The sequence below is a fragment of the Pomacea canaliculata genome, linkage group LG7 (assembly GCF_003073045.1).
Source record: "Pomacea canaliculata isolate SZHN2017 linkage group LG7, ASM307304v1, whole genome shotgun sequence".
In the NCBI taxonomy this organism is placed as follows: Eukaryota; Metazoa; Mollusca; class Gastropoda; order Architaenioglossa; family Ampullariidae; genus Pomacea; species Pomacea canaliculata.
In genome coordinates this window covers 7,678,538-7,691,742 of record NC_037596.1, presented here as the reverse complement: position 1 = coordinate 7,691,742, position 13,205 = coordinate 7,678,538, and the positions used below count along the sequence as shown (strand labels likewise).

The 13,205-nt window shown below is 43.9% G+C and overlaps 1 protein-coding gene across 2 annotated transcripts in view; it reads right to left on the bottom strand.

Moving 5' to 3' along the window:
- LOC112567994 overlaps window positions 1–6,759 on the bottom strand; it is a 30,262-nt gene extending 23,503 nt beyond the window's left edge. The window contains exon 1 of one of the 2 annotated variants that reach the window (XM_025244969.1): window positions 6,366–6,759. The gene's annotated coding sequence lies outside the window, so the exon portion shown is untranslated. The remainder of the gene's footprint in view (window positions 1–6,365) is intronic. The other variant, XM_025244970.1, reaches the window with a different exon arrangement.
- Between the last annotated feature and the right edge of the window lie 6,446 nt (window positions 6,760–13,205).

Below are 13,205 nucleotides of genomic sequence, written 5' to 3'. Positions count from 1 at the left end.
TGATCACGGATTGCTGGAAAACCCGTTTAAGACTTTTTTTTTCCCAGAATGCAACATGTATGTTCATCCAACGGTTTATGTTTTTCGCGTGTTTAGCCCAAATGTTAACCCTTTGTTAATCGAAACTAATGCTTATGCAATAGCTATAACAAACAATTCAAATCGAGTAAACTTGGACCGTTAGGTTGAGAAGGTGCATGTGTGTGCGTGCTTGTACAAAGAAACTATAATCACAAGAATTTTTTTAAAAAAAAACTTTCCAATTCAAGGTGGACCACCTAGTGGAGACCACACCTTCTGTTTACACAATGAAGCAGTTCGCTGTCTGATGCATCCCGAGAGTAAGCGAGTACAGGAGGGTATAAAGGTCGGCATGTGGGATGGCTGAAGAATGCCTTTGTGGTAGATATTTGAACATAAGAAGCAAATAACATTTTGTGGATCAGACGAACAGACATTCTGCATTCTTTGCGTGATTCTCCTTCTCGCGCATCAAAATGCAAACACGTGATCTACCTGCGGCAGGAAGCGCCACCAACTCCGGTGGGTTGAAGGGATGACGAGAGCAAAGCAGTGACACAGCCTTGAGACTTCACAAGTTGAAAACAAACCCCTCCACAGAATGAGCTATTTCTACCTGCATTTCCTTTCGAGCTGTTTGGGAGTCGAAGGGGGGTGGGGATCGTTCTTAAGGGGCAACCACTCACCGCCACCCTCCAGGTGAGCAGCGTCACGCAACTGCGATCGAGACCCGATGAGCCCTTTGAGATAAGGCAGGGAAGAAAAAAAGGAGTTTACCGTGCGCCCCAGGGACGTGCAAGTTATTATCAGCCAAACAGGACAAAAGCTGTGGTGGGCTAGAGTGGCAGTACACCGCCAAAGCACGATGGGTAAAAATCACTGTCAAAGCACAATGTCAGACTAAAATTGTTTTCTCTGTAAGGGGGCACCCACCTCTCAAGTGGTCAGAACTCTCGATTGTTACCACTGCAGTGAGATGTACCCGGTTCAGAACTCGCCTCGGGACGATCTCTACATGTGATAGTGTTCAGAAGGTCGGCAGTCTCCAGGTTCTCCAGTTTCCTCCCTCTTAGCTTATGGCGCGAAATGACCTGTAGGTGGAAGCACTTTCCTGCCAACCGACATACAAAGGATGAAGACAGAATAAAGTTCAGACCTGAGGATGGCAGGTCCTCTCCTTCTCAATAAGCTTCTGAGATCAATCTATGATCAAGATAATTTCGATTTGTTGTAGTTATTTATTCTCTTTCAAAGAAAACATTCAAAGTCGATACAGATGCCTTTTCTTTGAGCCACCGAAGTTGTATATTGAGAGGTGAGGCTGTACAGGTGTCAGTAGCAAACAAGTCGTTCTTAACGGAGAAAAATGTCGAAATCTCAAACCTCCGTAGTGCCCCCAAATATCCCTGTATTAGTAAACAACATGTTTGACAAAAAGTATGATCAAATTTGTATTAGAAAACAACATGGTGACCAAAGCATTCGTGGTCTAATAAACTTGGTCAAACGTTCAGCGAGATTTAAGGAAAGTCTAACTCTCACTCATTCTTTACACACATCCTTCTCCATCTCCCGACTGTATTCAACAAAGGTATGAATAGTCTAGATGAGGACTGAGAAAGTTCTGGTTATCATGGTCAACCGACAAGACAACCACTGTAGGGAGGGAGACAATATGGGGAAGAGCGGTGAGGGGGTCGTTATTTAAAATAAGATGTGCGTGTGTGTGTTTGTTTGCATGCATGTGTATGTATGCGTGTGTGTATGTGTGTGTGTGTAGGGGGTGGTGGTCTAGAGGCACCTTGGCGAGCGATGGACCTCGTGTCATCTCACCAAATTTTTCAAACGATTTTTTCGCGGCCTTGAAGCTCGCCACACGCCATCGCCGCATCCTGCAGCGACCTTGGCGTATGATAGAGCAAAGCGAGGTAATCCACAGATGCACCCTCACCGTGCCAGGTGACAACAGAGACAGAGGCTGAGGGTTTGGTGGGGGTGGCACAAGCACACACTAAGCCATGGCCTGGGAGGAAAAGACAGTTTAAAAAAGCCCCCCTCCCTTCAAAAAAAAAAAAGAAGGTGGACGAATATGACTTGTTTGTCTATCATGTCTAGCGTGTGTCTCGGTCTTGTTTGACTGTTTTGTCGAGGCCATGAGTTGAGGAGGTCTTCTGAAGCATCTTGTCTGTAGTTGTGACAAGTGGCGACAATTGTCAAAGACACTGGGGATTTTTTTTTTTTTTTTTGTTCTCTGTACAATATTCCATCTATCAAAAACGTTTGTGAAGCATCACATAAACTTCGGTAAACTGCCCCTTCGAAGTCCATTGGTTATGTTTTCATTTGCATGTACATGCATCTGAGCGTGTTTGTATGAGCGTGCGTGAGAGAGTGAAAGGGAATTATTGCAATAGAAAAAAATCTGAGAAACTAAGAAAATGTATCAGTTGAAATTGAACCCCTAGAAGACTGCTTATACTGCCATGATAACGCATATTTTCGAAAGCATGTAATAATCCACAATTACCTGCAAAGGTTATCCTGTCCAAGACAAGTCACCCACTCCCTGGAAATTAATCGTTCGTCGATTTAAATAAGAAAACGGCTTTTATCTCGTGATCGAGTTAAGAATAGCTTCGAACAAGATGAACTACTATAAACAAGAACGGACAGATGTTTCGATAGAAATGTTCTCCTCTTTGCTGTTCTACCGACGAAAAGGCCAGCTGATACGATTCTTTCAACGGCAGGGCCTTGATAGTTAAATATTTTGTAGAATCTGTTAAGAGTGATGGTCATTAGAGAGTAAGACATGTAAGACAAAGTGCTGTTGCTAATTTGCTGAGGCGAGATATTTGTATAGTAGAAAAACATGGACAATAGACATGTAAACGGATAGAATGGATTCGAATGAACAGAAGAAAAGAAATTAAGACAAGAAGAGAAGCTTTACAACATTAAGAGTAAAGACACTTTGAGTTTTAGAAGAGGTCCAGGCTTTTGTACACAAGAAGCTGGGTATGAACGGCGACGAAAGCAAAGCAGATCGCAAAGAACATCGACCGACAGTCACCGGCCACGCACGGAAGACACTTAAAGCTTCCTTGCACTGTCATTTTAAACGAAAAAAAGTTAAAAAAAAAATCTTCCAGCATGCGATGTGACCGTATTTGTCGTCGCTGTCCTGGACAAACAAAAGCAGAAGACTATGTCACGACGCGGAAGCATTTCGCTCCCCTTCTCAAGGGCTGACTACTCGGACTGCCTTCCTGACCCCGACAAGCCACTCTTCTTCTCAGTTCAGAAAGAAGGCATTGTCTTCAGTCTTCCTTTGAAGCAAGGTCTTCCATGGGACACCATCGAGACTCTGGGAACCGATTGTCAAAACAAAAGAGAGTTTACTCGCCCAATGACATCTGTGATTGGTCAGGATCCCTAACTACTGATTGCCCTCACGCAAGAGATGCGAAGATAAAACTTCCGATAACCGCAGTATATCTTATCAGTCATCAAAGAGATGGCAAGTGCACTGTCGACACGTGGGTACAGGTGTGTTGTAAGGTGCTGACAGGTACAACAGTGCGGCCCCCGATCTCGCGAGATGATAAGAGACACATTTACAAAGAGGACATCATTGAAACATAATGTCGAGCCCACCAGGTGTGGTTTCCCATCATCCTGCAAGTCTGAGAAAGATTTCAAGGAATAAAAATAGGCACCTCCACAAGCGTTTCAATAATAGAAAAATTGTCTGATAATTCTTCGCGCAGGAAGAATAAAGTTGAGAAGTCACAAGAACCGCGACTGTCGAGCGTTTTCTCACCTCACCCTTCGTTAGCACCAACCTTTCCCGTCCCTCAAAAGTGCGAAACTCCAAATTAATTGAAGCACTTTTATACCAAATAGCCTGCCTCTTTCTGTGCAATGACAGATTTCAAAAATGAATTAAAAAATTAATAATGTAAAACTTCTGCAAATTAATAACTAATAATTGATCATCTAAGTTTGGCTGAAGCATTGAAACTGCTTTAAATAACATGCTCCGTTATCCATGACAGACTTAAAATAATTTTAAAAACCTAATTAATTAGAAACGTCCTGCACAAAACATTTAATGGACCACCTAAGATGCTTCCGCTCACAAATTCTTCATTGAGACAGAGCGACTCGGGGTGTTTGGGTTACAGTGACATGGCTGACAGGTAAAGACTCACACAAGAGACCGGTGTTGACTGAGGACTTCAAAGTCGGCTGTCGTGCGACTTCATTGATCACCTGCGCCAGGTACGCGACACTCACCTCTCACAAAGGTGGTTAAAGTGATCAACATGGGATGCCGACGGCCCGTTACACAGTCATGCGGAGGTAACTGGACCCCGCTAACCCAACACACCAAAAGGTCTGGGAAACTGATCCAAATGAAAATCACATACATGCTGAACACATAGACAACAATCTTGTAGTGCAAGTGTACAACACCGGTTAATACATGGCCCCCTGTGGTCAGGTGGAACTGACGACAGAATGAAGAACAGAAGCTGCCGGTAAAAGGTTTTATAGCAAAAGTTTCTCCACCCACACAGACATACACAGATGGAGGCAATTAAAAATACATCGTTCTAAAAATCATGCCGACTGTTTACTCACAAAGGAGGAGGAGAATAATATTGTTTACAATGAAGGAGAGAGAAAAGTTAATATAAAATCTCAAGTGGTGACCCAGTAATCCCAGTAATCTGTAATTTCCGGTGCAGGACAGATTTCACGGTGTTTACATTAATGACAGGTGAGTAAATGAGCAAATTCTTCATTCAAAAGAACGAGGTTCACAAGCCACATTACAGCGGGGTTCGAGTATATTGTTTTCCAGTTTCTGCTGACGGTCAACATTACAGCTGTTTGTCAACATGACATACAGCTGTGGACCTACATGACTGAAGGTCTGTACTTACAGTTGTGGACCTACATGACTGAAGGTTTGTACTTACAGCTGTGGACCTACATGACTGAAAGTCTGTACTTACAAAGCTGTGCATTTCAACATGCTAACCATGTCTCGAGATCCCCAAATAAATAGTTTTAATTGGTCACCCAAGACTCCTCATCTGCTGTCTACCCACGCTCACCCGAAAGAAAACTTTTTTTTTTTTAAAGTGAGATCATTGAATGTGAAATTATTCGTGGGTGACTGGTGGTGGTAGAATGGGGTCTCATTCATCATCCTGCTTAATAATAATATTTTTAATCTCGCTGTGTATGTGTGTAAAAACGCGCTCGTGCGTGACAGTGTGAATGAAAAAGGTGCTGGGGATAGAATCATCTCTAACAGCTTTCCGATGTCGCCCCACTGGTCCACCGGTTGTAACAGTAATTGTAAAACAACATTTCTGCTACAACAATCCTGACAACACCAATTCACACGCTGCACCACTCTCATACCCAAACACCTATGTCACACAAACGACATGCACCTGGAATGTAAGAGTCTGGGACATCACCTGGCTAGATAACAATCCATGTTTCTCAAACGCAGTTCCGCCATTGTGATGTCAGCGAGGATGAGAGGGATTGAGGGCAAGACCTCGTTCCACCGGACAAAGAACCTCAAGATATCGTCCCCGATAAGCTGGCTATGCGAGCTATTCAACTGATAAGACGTGTGCAACACCACCTGAGAAACATCTACATGGACCATCCTTCCTATTAAAAAAACCAGAACAATACTAATATATTTAATACTGAATACTTATACTATTTTAGACAGTTCATTCCTGTTCAACAGACACGCACTGACAAGAAGAAGCAGATTTTCTAAGCAAACGATAATTTTAAAGAATTACGGAGAATGATCAAAAACGGGAGGAATAAATAAATTGAAAAACTTTTTAAAAGGTCACATGCTCTTCTAAACTTTCTTGAGGGTAGGTCTGACATAATTATACGGTTCTTCCATCAGGGTTTAGGCAAGTACAGTCCTGACATATTGAAGTTTTAAATGCTGAAGAACATTCACACTAGTAGGTTTCAGGATACTGATGAGAAATAATTATAGTACAGTGTATGAGAGTAATGCTAGCTGCTATGTACTATGATCTACAGAACTGATGAAAGAATTATTCTTGCTGACCAGCTGACAAGGCTATAATGCACGAGAAAGACAGACATCTACAACCACCAATGTCGACAAAGTGACAACAATAAAACTATTAGTCAAGACTGAAAACTTTCGAGTATTTCCTTTAACTTGGACAAAGATGTCCCCTAGGTCATGTCTCTGTCAAAGACTAAGCCCCGACAAAATACTTGACACTCAAAGCTGATGTCAAAAACGCGTTTCGACCTACCTGTTCAACACAGCAGTATCTATCATATCCTCCGAATACAAGCGTGATGCCACACGGAATGTGCGTTCATTGTGGTTCGTCACACAACACAGCACCGATCCCCTGTCAAGTTAACTTTCCAGCGAGTGGAGGAGTCGGTGTCAACTGCTTTGTAGCAGGTGGACCCCCGAAACAAGAGGCCTGCAGGCAGACATGTCGCCCTGTGTGTCCCGCATGGCCTGCACAGTCTTCCTTATCGCACGAGACATAAGCTGCCTGTGTCTCTCTGTCTTTCTTCCCGCAGGTGAAGGAGGGAGCAAAGGAACAACTTTCGCACACCGTCTTTTCTTCCGTCCCTCGCCCAGGACAGTCGGGCCTTGACTGCGCAGCGGGCGGACAAGAAGGGGAAAGGGGAAAGCAAAGGGACTGAACTCGCTAAGCTGAGCTCTCAGAAAGCAGACGACACCACGATTGTGTAGTGGTAGAGGGGAGGGGAAAGGGGAGGGGAGGACACACGGAGACGGGGGAGTGGAGAGGGGGATGGCAGTGAGAGTCATGGCAACGTGCGAGCTGTGGCATTAAAAAATGTGGAGTGTGTGCGTGTGTGTGTGCGCGTGTGTGCGTGTGCGTGTGTGCGTGTGCGAGAGTGTGTGCGTGTGTGTGCGTGTGTGTGTGTGTGAGTGTTAGGGGTAGGAGGGGTGGAGTTCTCAAATCTGAGCAGAAACCTTGCGCTGGCGGGTGGCAGGGGGGTCAGGTACTGATTACGGGTGTGAAGAAGGGAGTGATGAGGATTGAAGGAGAGAGAGTGGTGGGTAGGATAAGGGCAGGTAAGTTTGAGGGGATTGCTTAGTCGCTTTAGTTGCTGCTCTTCGTTGAAGTGGTCTGCCTCCCACGACAATACCCGCGAGCATGCCAAGTCCGGGTTCTTCAAGAATACCCGATAAGTCCTTTCCTGGATACCCATTTAAAAGTACCTTCCTGTCCTTGCAGAAGAGGATGAATGTCAAAAAGCATTACATACGTTCGCTCGACTCCACCCAGAAACGCTGTGTTCGAAACCCACTCACGACTGATGCCTTTTTTTTTATTGGTTGATTTAGTTTGAATGTGTTTACTAGATGTTATTATAATCAACTACTCATTTCGTTTCCTCCAATGTCTCTCGCAGACAAATGTGCCTTATATAGGATGTAAGGACATAAGTGGTAGACAACTTGTTATCTACACGAACTAGTGGTAATCACATTAAAAAATAGCATTTAGCATCTCCATGTTAATATTCTTCGCAGTTTTGTATTTTCTGTACTCACTTTGTTTTTCCATTTTCTTTTGTGTACTTCCGATTGCAGAAAGTTTAGTGGCAGAGAGGATTGACCGAAAACATTTTCAAGAGTCAATAAGCAGACTTAAAACTGTTTGTCTAAAAATATAAGTATGCCATAAAGACATGTATGTACAGTCAGAAAATGTAGATATGATCGTTCACACAATAACCACAACCGCCATGGCAACCGGCCAACATTACCCAATTACTTAATTACCTAGAATTTTCAGACTTCAATGATTTGGTCCAACAAATGACCGACTGTCCGTATCGCTGTACCTGTCGTTGCTAAGGTGAGCAGACGTCAGTCGCGGGAGAGTGAGGCCTCCAGTCACCATGACAACGAGTGACGGTTGTCCCAGTCACAGGCTATCGAGTGCCTGGAAACCCGGGGTGACGTCTTGGTGACGAGGGTGTCGTCTGTCGTCCGCACGTCACTGTGTTTAGCAAGATGAGTGCAGGCACCTCCTCGTATCAATGTTACTCGTTGTGTATTTGTATGTTGTGTCTTTATTATCTTTGTTTACTTTTCGTCTGTTCCTCCACCACATCTTTGAATTTTTTTCAATCATTAATCCAATCCTTTCTTTGCTTGTTTCTTTCAATTTTTGCTGATTAAAACCTTTCATTCTTTCACCACGAAATATTTAAAAATAAATCACAATACAATGAACAGACTGTTCAATAATATTCAGACTTTCGTTCCGATAGTTCTCTCGCTATCCACAGTTTGGTTTTACTTGTGTAACGACCGAAGGGTCCGGTTTCACCCTGTCCCCAAACACCATGTTGTCTTTGTCAAACAGATTAACGGTTTTCAACGGCTGCCTTGACCAAGACCCTTTCCCATTATCCCACCCTTCTCACAGTGACCCCAGAGTGAATTACCCGGTTTTGCCAAACCTTTTGTCATGTTCGCGAGTTCGCTCCACGTTGTCTTTGCTTACCTTGTGGCAGACTGGCGCCCTGAAGGTACCTGGGTCGGCTCCAGCCATCTCCCGGCGGTCTTGTAAACAAAACTTTTGTATTGACACCCACAGCTTCGGCTTCGCTTGGTAATGTGACCATGTGAGGGAAATATTTATATGATGGCTATATCCACATTCCCAAACACATCTAGTCACATATTCAGCAATCATTACCCAGTGCCTAACACGTGTGCGTGCGTGTCAGCCAATAGGAGAGCTGGGAACCATGTGTTCAAGGTCATATCTATGTACAAACGTGACGTCACAATTTTGATACGTTTTTATGCTTGCACCCATGTACCAGAAGGGAAGAAGGGTACTCCCCCAGCTTGGGTAAATAGTATCTTTCACCGAGCTTTATCCCATCCATAAAAACGCCTTTGCACCCCAACAGACCTGTTGAAACTAGGCCATCATGTAAAGGTCATCAAAAACATAAATAGTTTAGTGCGATACCCATGATCGACCACACAAATATTTGAAAGCAGAAGACAAAATTTTCAAAAGAACCTAGAGGAGGGAGGTTTAATGGAAAAATATGCAACGTGGATACACTTCGAATGTGAAGAAAGTGAATAATGTTTACTACTAGAAACAGGATGTGATAGACTCTTTCCCGCACAGCCCCCAGGTGCAAAATTGCCCGCCAGTGGCATTGTACACCCGGAAGCTGCACGGTCGCCTCCTATTGTACCCAGGATGCCCTGCTCGGATGTAGCAACATCGTAATCAACTGAGCTACAGCCATTTTGGTCCAAATACTGGCAAAACCACGTGCAGACAGGAAGATGTGAATAAGTCTGTACATCAAAACCCGGGTGGTTACATTTTGGAAATATACTATGTACAAAAACTTCCGTGTATTGATGTACGATGCAGATTTCCAAAACGATAACCACTGGACATGCAACGCTCTCGTCGACAATATGTCGTCGCTGATTTCCAGGAATCTATCATCTGACAAAGAAATGTATCAAAAGAAACTATCTTCATCATTAGAGTAAAAGTGCCACCTCATCGCAGAACCTTCTTAAAAAAAGTTTTCAGAAAAATAAAAGTTATTTCTAATCAGAATCGAAGACGTGGAAGAGGGCGTCAACATCCCCCTCCCCAAAATATCCATCCCCCAGTTTTTTTTCCCTTGCTCCAAAAGGGAACTTGCGTGCCATTGTCCCTAGGGGCTTGACGGCAGGCTCGCTAGGTAAATGTTAAGTCAAGGGATTTTCCAGTCGGGGGAGCCGGCTTTCATCAGCTCGACAGAAGGAGGAGAGCGCGGAGCAGAGAGAAAGAGTGAGGGGCCATCAGTTGGTCACGAACTTGATCTTGAAGGTGACTGGTCCTCACCGCTCACTAGATATCCGAGTCGCGTGGCACAGCGTGTCCAGGAGTTCCTTATTTTCATTATTATTTTCTGTAATATTTTACAGTCCTTCTTAGTCTGTCTATGTCTTCTACTGAGGACATCTTTTGTGATCATGATGATTCGCTATATCAATCACACGTTGTTTATTATTATTATTAAATAACAACCGACCTCATTATATTAAACTATAGTTAACAAACCTTCAAAACCTTTAAATCACAATGCAGATTTAGGGTGTCTACCTTCGAGGTTTAGATAAGAGCCCCTGCGGTCGACAAAATACATATTTATTAAATGTTAAAAAATTAAATCAACTGGTTTATCATTATTGTTCTTAATTACATTGTTGACCTCACTGGCTACATCTCAGGCTGAAGGGAGCTACCTTTACAGTTTTTCTGATGCTTCTTGCTGTCTGTGCTTCATAAATGTGATTTGCACAATTCCTTGTTTCATGGACTGGAACACTAATTGCCTGTCTACCCGTGTACTTCTGGGACGATCGTCTGAGAAGGGAGACGGCTGCTCCTTGGCCCATTATCACCTGAAAGATGTGTACCTGATAGGTGGGCCACATACCGGTTTGGCCAGAGAAACTTGGGCAAGTAGGACAAAAGGGGTACTTTGATCTCTGCCTTCAAAACCACCCGCTATCATCGACAATAATGCGCTCAGAGTTTCGTTACCTCCCCCTCCTAGGCGTTGCAGGGGTGGAGAGGTGGTGGTGGTGGTGGTAGTGGTGGGTGGTGGGAGGAACAGGAGACAGTCACACTGCCTCCACGATCGCACTCCGGTGGAGAGTGAGGGGGACAAGAGGCACACATGCGCGGTGATCAACACGAGCCAAAGGGCCAGTCACTCCCGCGAATCGTGTTATTAAATGGCAGCTTAGCAGGCTTAAAGGGTCAAAAGGGCGAAATTTAATTAAGCAAATCAAAAGAAAAGGAGGGGAAGGTTCGCTAAAGGAAATGGGATTTGAAAAATAGGAGACAAACGGCTTGCTGACCTGACCTCGATTCGGGAGGAGGTTTACCAGGGTGGCGGGTCACTGACACTTGTACGGTGGCCAGGGAATGAATTCAACCTCAACCTCGGTAACCGGACTTGTTTGAGATAACTTGGACTGTCTCTACAAAATAATTTAATTTGTAGCAATAGCTAGCCTTCCTCACTACCTCTCCTCCCTCGGTGTCAGGTGTCTGCACAGACTTGGTCTGATCTCCACCTACTCGAAAAAAAGCTTAAAAGGCTACAGAGTGCATACAAAGATAACTGTCACCGAAATCTGCGACACGGCCATCTGAAGGTTTTGACCCAAGTCATGTTTAATTTACCATAAAGCGATGAATTCTCAGTTTTAAATGATCTAAAGAAAGCTTTTGACTTGCAGGCGGCCATATCAGATCCCTCAGGTGTCGGGAAAGGCCGGAAGGGGTCGACAGACATGTGAGGCCCAGCACTGGCGCCAGGGCGGCTGGCCCCATGACTCGATCCGAAATGAAAAGATTACCAGATCACAACATCACAAACCTCACCACAGCTGGTAATCAAGACCGTCGTTCAGAGAAGTCGAGAAGAACCACCTGTTAGTCGCTCAGACTCGTGACAAAAGCTCTACCTACCCGAACGAGTACCCGACATGTACCAGTGTGACTCCCACACCAAACACTGTCCTGGGGGAGTGGGGAGGGAGTTTTGCTACAACCCGGGGTGGGGGCCACTCGGGGTAGTGGAGATAATGATCACTCGCAGGACCGTGACACTCCGTTTACAGCACGACTTACCCCGGGTACGCGCTCTCTCGTATTGCCTAGTAACCTACAGAGTCAACAGCGCGGGGGCGACTCGTCCACGAATTTCGTCAGTCATTCAGCGCATGCGCAGTATACACTCATTAGTGGTCAAAACGGAAGAGGGTGTCAACCACGATGTGTAATTATTCTTGCGAATATATATAAAAAATGGGTTAAAATGATAAATGCTAGGTTATTAACTACCACAGTCGTCGATCAAGATTTTCATTAATCAGTTTTTACTACAGTTACAGAACAATTGATCATATTGAAGGAACAAATCCTGCAGAAATTATTATCAATTTAAGGAACACAGTCTTTTAAACATTAAAAGCAGTATGAAATATGTGCACTGAAGTTTTGTCAGCTGCTTGACATTTTAGGCTTCTACCATGATGTGGAGATGAAAATAAAAAGTAAAGAAAAAATATCAAGGAATAAAAAAAGACGGAAAAAGAAGCAAGAGCTTTCTTGTAATATATTTTATCAGCCAGTGACCCCCTCAACCAATACCCGCCACATCCACACACAGTAAATCCCCGAAAACAAACACAATCTTTATGAAAATTCATACAAAATTCTAAGAATGACATTCGATCTTCCCCAACTCATCCTCATTAACACCACGCATGTTCTAAGAAAGGAACATACAATGAACAGGAGTATTTAATATCATTTAATTAATCATAAAAATCACTGAAGCTATAGTAATAAATCAAATTTATTATATTTATAAGGGTTATGGTTCAGTTTCCTAGTGGTATCTTGTTGTGTACAATTAAGTCTCAGTACATATACACTTCATAAATCATTACTTACTGTATTGTTTCAGGAAACCCAGCTATGACTTTAGAAAATATTACTCAGTATAAACATGCTTAAATCAGTCACATGACTTATTAAAACTAATGCAAACAATTATAAATTGTACAAGTTTCTCAATACAGACTTTGTTATACTCGGAGAGGTAAAACAAAAAACACTCACATAATATTAATGTGAATTATCTAAATAAAATAAAAACTAAGTATCTAGTGTGGTTGGTGATAAAGCCGAGCGCCAGGTCGAGGGGCGGGGTGGAGATGGAGGAGTGGGTCAAGTAGCCACTTCCTGTCCTCACAGCATCACCTTCGAGAATATTTCCCCCTTTTTAAGAGAGTGGGAAAGAAGAACTCGTTGATCGGACAGACTCGCACCTGATCAGCCGATTATACCCAGCATGCATCGCGAGGGACGCTCGTGGTCTTTGATGTCCGCGCTGCCTTCCGCCGACAGGTATGGACGGCGACAGCATCCTCCAGTGCAGGTAAACACGCGGGGCTGCTGCTCGTCAAACACCCTCTCACCTGTCGCGAGGAAGCGGACGGGACACGGAGCGCTCGATGCCGTTCACCTGCTTGTCGCAGCGAAAGG